The sequence below is a fragment of the Sarcophilus harrisii genome, chromosome X (assembly GCF_902635505.1).
Source record: "Sarcophilus harrisii chromosome X, mSarHar1.11, whole genome shotgun sequence".
NCBI classification, from domain to species: domain Eukaryota; kingdom Metazoa; phylum Chordata; class Mammalia; order Dasyuromorphia; family Dasyuridae; genus Sarcophilus; species Sarcophilus harrisii.
Window position 1 is genome coordinate 26869351 of NC_045432.1, and position 15732 is coordinate 26885082.

The 15732-nt window shown below is 45.0% G+C and overlaps 1 long non-coding RNA gene across 1 annotated transcript in view; it reads left to right on the forward strand.

The window, feature by feature from the left end:
• The window catches only part of LOC116420337, a 46902-nt gene extending 32396 nt beyond the window's left edge, over window positions 1–14506 (forward strand). Inside the window, exons 3-4 of the long non-coding RNA XR_004230633.1 lie at window positions 2590–2691; window positions 4579–14506. This is a non-coding gene — a long non-coding RNA (uncharacterized LOC116420337). The remainder of the gene's footprint in view (window positions 1–2589; window positions 2692–4578) is intronic.
• Window positions 14507–15732: the final 1226 nt, after the last annotated feature.

The window sequence follows — 15732 nt, forward strand, 5'->3', positions numbered from 1 at the left end:
GTTAGTAGGCAAAGGCCATTAAAGAGACAGACAACAGTACAGAGTGACAAAAGCAGAGGCATCAGAAAGGGACCACAGAGCACTGGGAGAATGACGGTGACAGGAGAGGCTGCTGCTTTTCCTAATTGCTAAAGCATGGGGTCTGGAGCCAGGAGAACCTGAATTCTAATGCTGACAAAACTACTCATTCCCTGTACAGGAGCAGGTGTGTTTAAGGGTCTAATTCTAGTTTTCTTCAGAGTAAGACTGAATTCCACTTAAATTTCCTTTTACTTCTACACCTTTGATATGTAAGTGAAACAAAGAGAAGGAAAAGGCTGAATGGCTCTGCTGTGGTGACAGAAAAAGTGTAATAGCAGCCAAAGGCTTCTGGTAGAGGAGACAGGGAAAAGGAGCAGCCCCGGGCCCCCTGTGTACAAAGTAAAGGTGGAAAATGAGAGGGGAGGGACAACAAATGATGGGAGGAAGATGGAAGGCAAAGCATTTGAGGTGGGAAAGGGTGGAGACGTGAATACACAGAAAGAGATAGAGAGAGAAAAGACTGTTTGGTAACTGGAGATGGAGAGAAGGAAGAGATCAAAGTGGAGGGTGGGGAGAGGCAGAGAGGAGGGAGTTACAGGACCAAGTGACAGCACACCTGAGGAAGAAGGAATCCATTCTTGGGATATTGGGGGCAGCTCTTTGTCCTGAGACAGCGAGTGTTTTCCTTAGACTCAGATCTCTCTGAGTTAGGAACTTGATTCTGAAAATGTCCAGTTGGTGAAATCACTTCACTTCGCTTAGCTTGAATTTCCACCTCTAAAAAATGATAGAGTTGGGAAATAAGGGGCCTTCAAGGTCAATATCTCTTCATTCCTGAAAAGATTAAGGGCAACCTCTATGTGGGTAGGTGGGCAGAAAAGAATGTAAGTGGAGGAGAGACTCAAGGAAGGCTGGACAGGGTATGGATGGAGGTAGAAAGAAGATAAGGCTCCTACTGATCAGAGGACAGATGGGAGGGGTAAAATTGTGAGTTGAAGCTCTTGCAAAACTCCTGGCTTTATGGCCCTTGGCTCATCACTTCAACTTTTAGACTCAGTTTCCTCTTCTTGCAAAAAAGGAAAATACCACTGAAGAAGGGAGAAGGAGTGAGACAGTGAGAAGGGACCAATAATGTTCGAAAGAGTAAAGGAAAGGAAATAACCACAGAATATTAAGTAGAGAAAAAGAGGCCAAGAAGTGCTGGGAAAGAAAAAAGGAAATAAGATAAAAGGAAGAGAGAATGAGGGATGGGGGAGGGGAGAGGAAGATAGCACTGATAAAAGCAAAAATGAAAGAAAATGGAAGGTATGAACAATGATGGGACGGAAGGTGACAGTCCAGTGGAGTTGACCACCGATTACTGGAAAAGAAAGAAGGAAGGAACAACTGAAAAACGGGATAGAGGCAGACAAATGAAAGAGATTATTGGAAATGGTGTCGGGGGAAGAAGAGAAGGAAAATACCATTAGGATGGGGAGGAAAAGTGAGAGAAAGGGGACATATCACAAGAAATTGGAAACAGGGAGATAAAGGAAAAGAAATCCTGGTGAGAAGGAAGTAGGAAAGAGAAATGGACCAATGTAAAAAGAGGAGAGAGGAAATAAAAAGGGAAGAGACCAAGGAGGATGGGGATGGAGGGAGATGGAAGGTACCATTAGGGAGGGGAGAGAAAGCTAAGAAAGAAATGGAAGGAATCACTGGAGATGCGGGCACAGTGACAAAGGGAACAGAATAGTGGAATCTGGGATGGAGAAAAGGGAAAAAGCAAGTGAAGAGAACATTGTGAATACCTGGGGAAAATAGAAGAGAACAGAGTGTGTCTGTGGGAGGATGGGCAAGGGCTACAGAGCAAAGGAAGAAAGCACTTGCTAAGGGGGGAGTGTCGGGTACAGGCCTGGGCCCTGTGTTGACTGTCCCATGAGACATGAGAGAAGAGCAGGAGGGATAAAGCTGTAGGGCTTGAGGATGCTCGGGAGGCAACAAGGACTCACAGTGATCCAGACTGTCAGGGACAGGAAGGGAATTCCAAATGCAATAGTGACACCCACAGGGTAGTGATGGAAGTGCCCAAGTGGGGGGATGGGAAGGGAGAAAATAAGAGACCAATGAGGAGAGAGCTGGGGCCGGAGGGAGGGGCCGTGCTGGACAGAGCCATGGGATGAGGGTCAAGACAGGCTGAAGCAGAGGCTGCCTCACAAACTCAGAGATGTGTGACCCTGCACAAGGCACTTGTCACTTGGTTCAAACCCAGAGTTTCTCCCCCCTTAAAATGATGCTCTTGATCTCAAAGGCTTTTAATGCTGTGCATTTATGAAAAAGCAGAGGAAAGTCTGAGGATTGGGGTGGGAGGAGAGAAAAGCAGTTAGAGAACAAACTCCGTTAAAGAGACAGACAAAAGCACAGAAAGAACAACAAAGGCAGAGACACCAAAAATAAACCACAGAGAAATGGGAGAGGGATGGTGGGGGGTGAGGCAGCTGGTTCTCCTAGTGGGTAAACACTGGGCTTGGAGGCAGGAGGACCTGAATTCTGGGGCTGACTTATAACCTTCCTTGCTCCCTCTCCCAGTGCAGGTCTCCTTCAACAGATCCACGAACACACGCAATAAGATCAGGAGGAGGAAGAGGAGAGACACATTGACAGACACTGAGAACAACACAAGGACAGTTAGTAAGTTATAAACCCATTGGATAAGGCTTGGGGACAGCTGGATGCTGGAGGGATGTTATAGAAAGGGAATTGTAGTTGGAGGAATAGGTAGTAAGTGACAATAGGCTGAACCATAATTCTTCTCCTTTTTTCCTTTTTTTCCTGAGGCAATTGGGGTTAAGTGACTTGTCCAGGGCCACACAGCTACCAAATTTTAAATGTTTGAATGTGGATTTGACCACAGCTCCTTCTGAATTCAGGCCCTGTGTGGTATGCATTGTGCCATCGAGCTGTCCCTGGATTCTCAGTCATTTCCAACTGAGTTCAAGACCTGGTCTGACAATTTCTAGGTGAGCCAGTCACCTAATCTCCCTCAGGCCTCTGAGCAAGGTGTGCTAGGATGTGGCCTCCAAGAGTTCCTCTGCTTGAGGTTTTTGATTGTAGGAAAAAGAGTGATGGATCCCCACAGGCAGCATGGATCAGGAAAGACCAGCCAGTGGGAAGAGGCCACTGAGTGAAGAGACAGACAAAGAGGAAGCTTGATGGTAGAAAAACACAGCAGACTCACGTGGGGAAAAGAATACATGAAGCTGAATATAAATAACAGAGTTCAATTCCTTCCCCCTAACATCAGTGGCTGTTTGGCCCTGGACAAGTCTTTAACTGTCACCACTTCCTCGGCTAGAACAAGTCCTCTGGGAGTAGAATGGCCGCTCAGTCAGCCTCCGGCTCTGAGATTCTGGGCTGGAACAGGAGAGAAGGAAATATCACCTGCCATGGGGGCAGAGGCAGAGGATGGAGATTCAGGGAAACAGCTTCTTGCAGCAAGAGACATGCAGGTTACTCAGTACCATGGACAGAGCACAGGGAGAGCCAAAGGAAGGGGCCAAGTGAGCATGTGGGCAGATAGAGCAGAGGCTAGTCCAGTACAGAGAGTCAGAGACAGACACACAGGTGGAGACAGGGAGACTTTGAGAGAGAGAAGACTTCTGGGTAATGGGGAGCTAGAGAGGGAAGAGACCACTGGGTGAGGGGCAGAAGTCCAGAGCACAGGGAGGGATTAGAAGGAAGAGTCATCAGAGAGGAAGGGACACCTGGGTAAGGGCTGGGGGGAGGCCACTGGCTACTAAGATGCAGAGAACACTGCACTGGACTGCAGTTAATCCATCCTGAGACATTTTCAAGCTGAATCAGGCTCAGCAAGTCCCTGAAGGTCTCTCAGTCTCTGTTTTCCCCTCTGTCAGATGTTGCAGGGTTGCATTTGGGGGCCTCTAAGGTCCCTTGGAAGTGCAAGGAAAGATGGAAAGGGCACGGAAAGCCCTCAGTAATTGAATTGGAAGGACAAAGAGAGAGATTTAGCAGATCATTTATGAGGGGAAAGATCCAAAGGGAATAGACAGAGAGGAAGGGAAAGTGTTGGAGAGGGAGAGGAGGAAGGGATGACTTGACAGTGTAGATAAGATAGAATGAACGTTTTATTACAGAATTGTTCACAGGTTTTGAATCATAGGCTAGAAGAATAGAGGCAGAGATCCCAAGAGAAGAAGGGACTGGGGATGGGGAAAGAAGAAAATCATTTGTTAGAGTAGTTACCTAGTGTCAGACGTTGTGCTAAGTGCTTTACAAAAAATGGTCACATTTCATCTCCTCATCGGCCCTCTGACGTTGGTATGACCAACATTTTCATTTTGCTCTTTAGAAAACTGAGGCACAGAGAGGTTCTCATCTACTCAGGGTCATAGAGCTTGTAAATGTCTACTTCTGGATCTGGAACCAGGTCTTCCTGAGTTCCGTCTCAGCATTCTCTGTGCTGCACAAGCAGTGTCCCTGGCACCTGGATGACCTGAGTCCAGATACTACTTCAAAAGCTGTTCTATAACTCTGTGTGTATCATTTCTACTGTCCCAGATCCAGCTTCTTCCCCTCTAAAAGGATAACACTGGACTCCAGAACCTCTGAGGATCCATCCAAGATCATATTGGAGCTTCTGGGATTGAAGAAGAAAGAAGAAACATACAACTTGGAATTGGTATGGAGGGAGAGAGTGAAATACAGCCAAGAGCCTTGTGGGGAGGCCTGAGAAACAGAGTCAACTAGTGAGTAAAGAGTCAATAGAGAAAGTTAAAAACAGAGCAAGACCATAGGGTAGAAAAAGACAGGGAAGTGAGAAGACAGGGGCAAAATGGGAAGAGACAGAAAATATAGAGAAAGGCAGGACAATCTTTTATAATTGGAAAGGGAAGGAAAATGAAGAAAGGCCATTGGGGAGAGAGATGAAGACAAAAGCATAAGATCAGATGAGAGAGATGAGATGGGGAGACACATAGAAAACAGGCAACTGAGCCATACTGGAAAAGCCAACTAGATGTCACAACAGATCCTTGTCCTTGAATCTAGATCAGCCTGAGGTCAGCTCTGGACTCAGACACTTTCTCTGTGAGTCTGGGCAAGCACTTAAGCTCTGAGCCTCAGTTTCCAACCCTGCCATGAGAGGTTGTATTTCATCAGCACTAATACCCTTCCAAGTATGAATTTATGATCTTGGCAGTGATCTAAGATGAAAGAGTGGAAAAGACCTTTGTTCAGGGGAAGAAAAGGAGATTCCTAGGGAAAGGGAAGGCAAGAGTAAAGGAGGGGTAAGGTCCTTGGGGAGAGATGAAGAGAGAAACATATTATGAAATATAGATAAAGACTGTGAGCAGAGGAGTTAGGGTGGGATATGGAAAAAAAAAGAATAACTGGGGAAGGAAGAAAGAAAGGAAGGGATCATTTTGGATGATAGGAGACAACAGAGTAATGAGGAAAGTAGAAAGACAAAGGTGAGAGCTCCCTAAACATGGGGAGGAAGAAACAAAGTAAAATTAGGTTTAGAGAAGGAAGAGAGGGAGGAAATAACTGAGGGGATGCGGGGTCATAGTCTTGGAAGCAGAAGCCAAGCAGCAGTTCTGCAGGGCCTAGAAAAAAGGAGATGAAAAAACAAATGGAAAATATCACTTGAGACAAGGATGGGAAGGGACATTTAGGGATCTGCTAGAGACAAAGAGAAGGGAAAAGAGAGTAGAAAGTAAAGAAAAAGAGATGGAGAGACAGAGACAGACAGGGACAGAGAGATAACACACACACACACACACATACACACACACACACACACACACACTAGATAGACATATTAAAGGGAAAGGACCATTAGGAAGAGAAGAGACAAGAAGAGGTAAAACAACACAGGGAAAGAAAAGGGAAAGAAAAGGAACTGAGTACAAGACTAAGAGAAGAGAGCAAGAAGACAGGACAGAAGAAGGGAGAAGCTGTCAGATTATAAGAAGAAACTGATATGGATAGAAGGAGAGGGACAAAGAGATAGAAAAATTGGGTATTAAAGAGGGCAAAAAGATACAAGAGACAAAAATGAGAAAAAAGGAAGAGAGCAAAGGATGGGGGAAAAGAACAATAGCACCAAAATGAAGTGAGAAAATGAAAAGAATAAACTGTAATAGGGAGTGAAGAGACAGTTAAAGGTAAGGGACCACTGATTACAGGGAAGAGAGAGAAAGAAGGCAGAGCCTAGAGAGAGGATATAGAAGCGGATATTGGAAATAGCAAGGGCTGGAGAAAAAAGATAGCATAGGGAGACTGGCATGGGGAGAAATAAAGGGGAAAAACACTGGTTAGGAAAAAAATGAGAGAAAGACAGAAGGTTCTATTGTAAATAGGACTGGGGAGAGACAAGGGGAATAGATAATGGAGGACAGTTATGAGGGATAAAAGGATTTACCATTAGGAAGGAGAAAAAAAAGGTGAGGAAAAAGGAATACATTATTTGAGTGACAAAAAGGAACGGAAAACTGGGATAGAGGATAAGGAAAAAACATGAAAAAAGAACATTGAATATCTGGGGGAAATACAGAGAAGACAGAAGAATATATTTATGCCTGAGAGAGTAAAAGAATAACACACCTGCTAACGGAGGAAGACTAGGGACAGGCCTGGGCCCTGTGCTGAGTGTCCAGTGTAACAGGAGAGAAGAACAGGAGGGATGAAGCAGAAGGGCTTGAAGATGCTCTGAGTCAGCAATGGCTACCATTCCATGATAAAGAGAGGGGCAAAGGGGGAAAGGCCTATGGAAGTGAATGGGCAGAAAAGAGAGTTAGTGCGGAAGAGAACCAGCAAAAGTTCCACTTGGCATGCATGGAGAGAGAGAGAAAGTAAGTCTCCAGCAACCACAGTAGTAAGTAGAGGTAATGTGCCCAACCTCTGCTTGTAACCTTAATAGCTGTAAGGATATGCTGAAGGTCATATTACATAAACTCTCCAGTTCAGGTTCTTTTTCTTTCAATACATGTGTTTTAGTGAATGGATACTCAGATCCATTCTCTCTAATATTTTCTGCTTTTCCAATGAAGAAGGGGAAAAAATCTTGAAGTAAGAGTAGAGGAAGAGAGATTGAGATTAAAGGGAAAGGCTTTTGAGGAAGAGAGAGAAATGTTGGGAAGTGAATAGCCTGTAGAGGGGAAAGGGAAAGTCAGCGGAAGGGTCTAAGCAAGGATGTGGGGACACAGAGAGGAGGCTAGTACAGCAGGCAGAGAGGGAGACAGAGATACAGGTGGATTCCACACAGGAGAATCAGAGATTTTCAGAAAAAGAAGATTCCTTGACAATGAAAGAGACAGGGAGAGAAGAGAACACTGTGTCAAGGAAGTAGATCTTTATGACCAAGGGGGCCTAAATAAACCCAGCAAGGATCAAAGAGAAAGGAATAATAGGGATTGCTTGGGGTAGGCAAGTGGCAATTGAGGATGGAGAGAGCAAAGCACTTGATATCAGATAATACTTCAGACCTTTTCATGCATGAATTTGCTTCAGGAAAACATTGAAGGTCTGTCAGGCTAGGCTTGGTCCTCTGTAATATATTTGAGGGCTTCTTTGATGACCTTTAAGGTCCCTTCAGTGTTTAAAATCTAAAGAATTGTGGAAAGGAGAAAGAAAACCCCTTGCGGGGTTGAGATGGGAGGAGAAATTGAGTATTAAAAAATCTCTGAGCAGAGGAGAGACACAGGGAATATCCAGAGATGGAGAGAAAGTGTTGGAAAGGGAGAAAAGGAAGGAACCATTTACAATGGAGATAAGCAGAGATGAAAATGCTACTGAAAAATTGTTGACTGATTTTGAAAGACAAGGGAGGGATACTGAGGGAGAGATCTAAAAGGAAGAAAATATGCTTTGCAAACACTATGTCACTTGATACCTAGGACAGCTCCATGCAGTTGGATATTTCATCTCCATTTTATACTTAAGGCAAAAAATACATCGAGATTGTGACCAGCCTCGATTCACTCAGTAAGAAATATCTAAAGTTTAATTTGAACTCGGGTCCGACAGACTCCAGGCCCAGCACTCTTTCCAATGCACAGGACATGTCCCTGAGCCTCACTGATTTGAGTGCAGATCCTACTATCCACTCTGTCTCTATAACTCTGTTCAGATCTCTGTCACTCTCCCAGGCTCAGCTTCCTTCTCTCTTAAATGATGAGATTATACGTAGAAGCCTGTGAGGACATGTCCAACACTCAATCTGTGATTGAAGGAGAAATAAGAAACATGTAACTTAGCATTGGGCTAGAGGGAGGAAGCATGAAATAGAGAAAAGAGGTTTGTAAGGAAGTCAGAGAAATGGAGGGAGTGGACTAGTGTGGAAAGAGGAGAGACAGAAAGGGAAAAGGAAGGCATGGCAATGGATTTGGGGGAGAGACAGACCAAAGGGCAGAAGGAGTCAGAGAAGTGAGAGAAAAGGGGGGAAGGGGAAAAGAGAGAAAGAAAGAACTTGAGATAGAGAAAGCAAAATAATATACAAAGAATCTTTAACTTAAAGGACAGGGAAAATGAAGGAATACAATTGCGTAGAGGGGTGAAAGACATTTCAGAGGTCATTAGAAAGGGAAATTGTGAAAGGAAAGTGACAGCAGGTGATGGAGGGAAATCTTCTTAGAGGTTTAAACAGATGAGACACTGATAAACATTACCTAAGAGTTTCTCAGCCTTAGGTTGCTCCCCTGAAGAAAGTGATTGTATTTCATGGGTCTCTGGTCCTTTCCATCTCTAAATCCGTAATCCTATGAGTGATGAAATGTCAAAACCACTATTTCATATATGTTGTCTCTTGCAATTATAATTCTATGATTTCATGAGTGATGCAAGAAGACAGTGAGGAAAAGACCATTGTTTAGGGGAAAGAGGAAGAGACCACTGAGGAGAAAGGACAAAGAAAGGATTTACTAGGTCTCTGTGGAGAGACAAAGAGATATATGGCAAGAAGAGTGTGAGTAACACAGTTGGTGTAGTGGGGGAAGAAAAAATGATCTTTGGGTGAAAAAGGAAGGGAAGAGAAAAGAGAAGGAGCCATTTTGGAGGTAAGAAGAGGGAAAAGGTGACTAAGATGGGATAGGGTGGAGGAGACAAAGGCAATAATGTAGTAAACATGGGAGCCAGAGAAATCCCCCACTAGGGAGGAACAGCATTAGGCAGAAAGGAAAGAGATTACTGGGGATAGAAAATTTATTAGACAGTTGAATTCAAGAAATTGTGTATGGCCTAGGGGAAAGGAGAAAGGGGATTCAGACATCTTGGGAAAGGGGAGAGAAAGGGACCACTGTGCAGCTGGAGGTTAAGGACACAGAGTGAGAGACAAAAAGTTATAGATAGAAAAACACAGAAACACACACAGCCCCATAAAGAGAGAAGTTTTAGGAAAGGACCAGAAGGGAGAGAGGACAGAAGCAGATGGAAGAGATCACTGGGAAAGGAAGGAGGGGAGAGAAAAGGAGGAAATATGGGGAATAAAGGCAGGGAGAATGGAGACAGTACTAAAGTAAGGGGAAGGAGCAGTGAGAAAATGAGACGGGCTTAGTTTGCATAGAAAAGGGGAAAAATGGAAAAAACAAAGTAACACTACATATTAAGAAGAGCAAAACAGGGAAGGAATCACTAGGAAAGATAAGTAGGTACTAGCAAGCCAAAGCAAACTTAGAGAATGTGGAAGTAAGGAAAAAAGCAAAAAAAGAAAAGGTTGAGAGAAATTGAGAAGGAGAAACAGTGTTGGGGAGGGAGGAAACAAGGAAAAGTTACAGCTCACTGATTAGAGAAAAGGAGGAGAAAAAATGAAGGGAGAGACCATTGTGTAAGATGGGGAAAGAAAAAGGGAAAGAAGCACTGTTGAGGAAGAAGAGGGAGAGAGCAACTGGGAGAGGACCACTGGAAAAAGTGGAGAGGGGAGATACAAAGGGAAAGAACAATGGAGCATAGAGATGGAGGGAGAAGGAAGGTACCATTAGGGTACTGAGCGAAGAAAACCTGGTGACAAGAAGTAGAGAGAAAGGACCAATGGGAAAAGAAGAGAGAGGAAATAGAAAGGTAAGATACCATGGATGATGGGGATGGAAGGAGATGGAAGGTAACATTAAGGAGGGGAGACAAAGCAGAGAAATAAATGGAAAGAAGCCGTGGAGATAGGGGCAAAGTGACAAAAGGAACATATGGTGGGATCTGGGATGGAGAAAATGGAAAAAGCAAGTGAAGAGTACATTATGAACCCCTAGGGGAAATAGAAGAGAGCAGAAAAGAGAGTGCCTGTGGGAGGACGGCCAAGGGCTACAGAGCAAAGGAAGAAAGCACTTGCTAAGGGGGGAGGGATGGGACAGGCCTGGGCCCTGTACAGCCTGTGCAGTGAGGCAGGAGGGAAGAGCAGGAAGGATAAAGCCAAAGGGCCCGAGGATGCTCTGAGGCAGCAAGGGCTCACAGTGGATATGACTGTCAGGGAAACTGAGGGGAATTTTAAATCCAAGATTGCCACCCACAGGCTGGAGATGGAAGTGCCCAGGTGGGGGATGGGAAGGGAGAAAATAACAGACCAATGAGGAGAGAGCTGGGGCCAGAGGGAGGGGCCATGCTGGACAGAGCCATGGGCTGGAGGTCAAGTCAGGCTGAAGTGGAGGCTGCCTCACAAACTCAGAGATGTGTGAGCCTGCACAAGGCCCTTGGCACCTGCTTTAGACCACAGTCTCTTCTCCTTTTAAATGATGCTCTTGAAATCAAAGGCTTTTAATTCTGTGCTTTTATGACAAATAAGAGGAAAGTCTGAGGATTGAAGGGGAGGAGTGAAAAGCAGTTAGAGACCAAACTCCATTAGAGAGACAGACAAAAGCACAGAAATAGTGACAAAGATAGAGACATCAAAAAGGGACCACAGAGAACTGGAAGAGTGATGGTGGGGGGTGAGGCAACTGGTTCTCCCAGTGTGTGCTTGGGGTCAGGAGGACTCGAGTTCAAATGCTAGGAACAAACCTCCTTGTTCCATGTCCAGGAACAGGTACGTTTAATGGACTAAGCTTCAGGTTTGTCAACGTGAGACTCAGTTCACTGTCATGGTCCCTTCTAGCTGGAAACTTCTGATGTATCAGTGAGAGAAAGGGGAAAAGAGGTTCTGTGGCCTTGCTCTGGTGCCTCCAAAGCAGAGTGTAAAAGCTGCTAAAGTGTCCTGGGGAATGGAGGCAGGAAGAAGGAGCAGGACAAGCTCCACTGAGTGCAAAGGAGAGGGGGAGAAGGAAAGAGGTGGGAAAACAGGAGATGGGGGGGGGAAGATGGAGGGGAGAGCACTTGGAGGGGGCCAGTTTGGGAGGGACAGTCAGAGAGAGATAAAGAGAAAGGGAAAGACTTTTTGCTAATTGGAGATGGAGGGTGGGAGGTTACCACTTTGTGGGATGGGAGAGGAAGGAGAGGAGGGAGGTAAAGGACCTAGTTGGGTCTAGGAGGGAGCTCATTGCCAGAACACATAGAAGGTTTTACCTGGTTCCAATCACCCTGACTTAGGACCTGGCTTCTAAACATTAGGACCTGCCAAATTACTTAATTTTTTTCAGTTTGTATTTCCTCCTCTAAAACAAGATGGAAATGGAGTTGGCCCCTCTGGGCTCTTCCAGGTGAATGATCCTCTCAGCGATAGAGGGAGCAACAGGGCAGGGGGGAGGCCCTGGGAAGGGAATAGGCAGGAAAGAAAGTTAGTGGGGAAGAGACAAGAAGAAGGCCCACTCGGCCTGGATGGTGGGAGACAGAGAAAGGTAAGTGTCCAATAACCAGAGTAAGGTAAGTAGAGGGAAAGTGCTCCAGCTCTGCTTGTAGCCTTACTGGCTGTTTGGCCCTCAGCATATCCCATACACTCTGCAGCTCAGGTTCCTTTTCTCTCAATAGGTGTGTTTGGACTGCATGGACACTGAATCTCACTTCCTCTACACTTACATCAAGTAGTTTTCCCCTTTTCTTTTGGCAAACCATAATATATTAGAGAGTTGGAATGGATCTGAGAGTAAGGGCAAGGCTTTTGAGGAAGGAAGACAAACGTTGGGAACTGAATAGCCTGTAGAGAGGAAAGAGGCAGAGGAAGGGGCCAAGCAAGGATGTGGGGACACAGAGAGGACGCTAGTCCAGCAGGCAGAGAGGGAGACAGAGAGACACAGGTGGATTCCACACAGGAGAACCAGAGATGTTCAGAGAGAGAAGATTCCTTGGCAATGAAAGAGCCAGAGAGGGAAGAGAACAGTGTCAAGGAAGTAGATCTTTATGACCATGGGGGACTAAGTAAACCCAATAAGGATCAAAGAGAAAGGGAAAGTGAAGATTGCCTCGGGTAGGCAAATGGTAATTAAGGATGGAGAAAGCAAAGCACTTGAGATCAGATAAATCCTCAGACCTTTTCATGTATGAACTAACTTCAGGAGGACATTGAAGGCCTCTCAGGCTCAGCTTCCTCTGTAAGATATTTGAGGGCTGCTTTGATGACCTTTAAGGTCCCTTCCATGTTTAAAATCCTAAGAATTGTGCAAAGGAGAAAAAAAATCCCCTTGGGGAATGGAGATGGCAGGAGAAATTGAGCATTAAAAGATCTCTGAGTAGGGGAGGGACAGAGGGAATGGCCAGAGGGGGAGAGAAAGTGTTGCAAAGGGAGAAAAGGAAGGGGCCATTTACAGTGGAGGTAAGATAGAGATGAAAATGGTACTTAAAAATTATTGACTGTGATTTTGAAAGCTAAGGGAGGGAAGGAGAGGGAGCAATCTAAAAGGAAGAAAATATGCTTTGCAATTTTGGTGTCACTTGATACCTAGGACAGCTCCATGCAGCTGGATATATCACCTCCATTTTATACTTATGGGAAAGATACATTGAAATTGTGACTAGCCCAGGTTCACTCAGTAAGAAAATCTAAAGTTTAATTTGAACTCGGGTGCGACAGACTCCAGGCCCAGCACTCTTTCCAATGCACAGGCCCTGTCCCTGGATCCTTGCTCATTTGAGCACAGATCCTACTCTCGACTCTGTCTCTATAATTCTGTGCAAATCTCTGTCACTCTCCCAGTCTCAGCTTCCTTGTCTCCCAAATGATGAGATTATACATAGAAACCTGTCAATCTGTGATTGAAGGAGAAAGAAGAAATATGTAACTTAGCATTGGGCTAGAGGGAGGGAGCTGGAAGTAGAGAAAAGAGGTTTGTAAGGAAGACAGAGAAATGGAGGGACTAGTGTGGAAAGAGGAGCAACAGAAAGGGAAAAGGAAGGGATGGCAATGGATTGCAGGGAGAGAGACCAAAGGGTAGAAGGAAGCAGAGAAGACAGAGAAAAGGGGGAAGGGAGACACACACACAGAGCGAGAGACAAACACAGAGACCGAGAAAGAAAAATAATATACATAGAAATCTTTAACTTGAAAGCAGAGAGAAAATGAAAGAAGATCTTTGTGGAGAGAGCTGATAGACATATCTGAGATCATTAGAAAGGGAGATTGTGAAAGGAAAGTGACGGCAGGCGATACAAAGAGATCTCATTACAAGTTTAGGAAGATGGAAACAGACACTGATAAAGAGCAACTCGGAGATTTCAAGATTCAGTTTTCTCCCTGAAGAAAATTATTGTATTCCATGGCCCTGAGGTCCTTTTCAGCTCTACATCTGTAATCCTATGAGTGAAGAAAGGCAAAAACACTATTTCATATATGTTTTGTCTCTTGCAATTATAAATTTATGATTTCATGAGTGATGCAAGAAGACACTGAGGAAAAGACCATTCTTTATGGGGAAGAGGAATAGACAGACCATTGAGGTGAGAGGAGAAAGGAGAAAGAAAGCATTTACTAGGTCTCTGGGGAGAGACAAAGAGAAAAGGCCACTAAGGTATATGGCAGAAGAGTGTCACTAGTACAATTGAGGTAGTGGCGGAAGAGAAAAATAGCTTTCACTGAAAAAGGAAGGGAAGAAAAAAGAGAAGGAGCCATTTTGGATGTGAGAAGAGGGAAGAAGGGAAGAATTGATTAAGATGGGATGTGACAGAGGAGACAAAGGGAATAATGTATTAAACATGGGAGCCAGAGAAATCCCCCACTAGGGAGGAACACCATTAGGCAGAAAGGAAAGAGATTACTGGGGATAGGGAATTTATTAGACAGTCAAACTCAAGAAATTGTGTAGGGCCTAGGGGAAAGGGGAAGGGGGATTCAGATATTTTGGGAAATGGGAAGGCAAGGAACCTCTGCGCAGCTGGAGATTAAGGACAGAGACAGAGTGAGAGACAAAAAGAAATAGAAAAACACAGAGATATACACAACCCCACAGAGAGAGAAGTATTAGGAAAGGACCAGAAAGGAGAGAGGACAGAAGCAGATGGAAGAGATCACTGGGAAAGGAAGGAGGGGAGACAAAAGGAGGAAATATGGGGAATAAAGGCAGGGAGAATGGAGATAGTACTCAAGTAAGGTCAAGGAGCAGTGAGAAAATGAGAAGGGCTTAGTTTGCATAGAAAAGGGATAAAATGAAAAAAGCACTACATATTAAGAAGAGAAAAAGAGGGATGAAATCATTAGAAAAACTCTGTGGATGGCCGGAAGACAAAGGGAACGTAGAGGATGTGGAAGTAAGGAAAAAAAGATTGAGGGAAATTGAGAACGAGAAACAGTGTTGGGGAAGGAGGAGACAATATAGAGGAACAGCTCATTCATTAGCGAAAAGGAGAAAGAATGAAGGGAGAGACCATTGTATAAGATGGGGAACGAAAAAGGGAAAGAACCAGTAATGAGGAAGAAGAGGGAGAGAGCAACTGGGAGAGGACCACTGGAAAAAGTGGAGAGGGGAGTTACAAAGGGAAGGAACCACAGAGCATGGAGATGGAGGGAGCAGGAAGGTACCATTAAGGAGGGGAGACTAAACTGAGAAACCCAGGTGACAGGAAGAAGTAGAGAGAAGGGACCAGTGGGAAAAGAGGAGAGAGGAAATATATAGGAAGATACCATGGATGATAGGGATGGAGGGATATGGAAGGTACCATTAAGGAGGGAAGACAAAGATGAGAAATAAATGGAAGGAAGCTCTGGAAATGGGGTCAAAGTGAGAAAGGGAAAAGAATAGTGGTATCTGGGATAGAGACAAGGGAAAAAGCAAGTGACGAGAACATTATGAGGACCTGGGGAAAATACAGAGAAGAAAGCAGAGAGTGTCTGTGGGAGGATGGCCAAGAGCTACAGAGCAAAGGAAGAAAGCACTTGCTAAGGGGGGAGTGCTAGGGATAGGCCTGGGCCCTGTGCAGCCTGTGTGGTGAAGCAGGAGGGAAGAGCAGGAGGGATAAAGCAGCAGGAGTTGAGGATGCTCTGAGGCCTCAAGAGCTCACAGTGGACCAGATTGTTAGGGACAGGGATGGGAATTCCAAATGCAAGAGCGACACCCACAGGCTGGAGATGGAAATGCCCAGGTGGGGGGATGGTAAGGGAGAAAAAGTATGAGACCAATGAGGAGAGAGCTGGGGCCGGAGGGAGGGGCCGTGCTGAGCAGAGCCATGGGCTGGGGGTCAAGATAGGCTGAAGCAGAGGCTGCCTCACAAACTCAGATGTGTGACCCTGCACAAGGCATTTAGTACCTGCTTTAAACCAGAGTCTCTTCTCCTTTTAAATGATGCTCTTGAACTCAAAGGCTTAGAATCAAGAGGACCTGAATTCTGGGGCTGACTTACAAACATTCTTGCTCCCTCTCCCAGAAT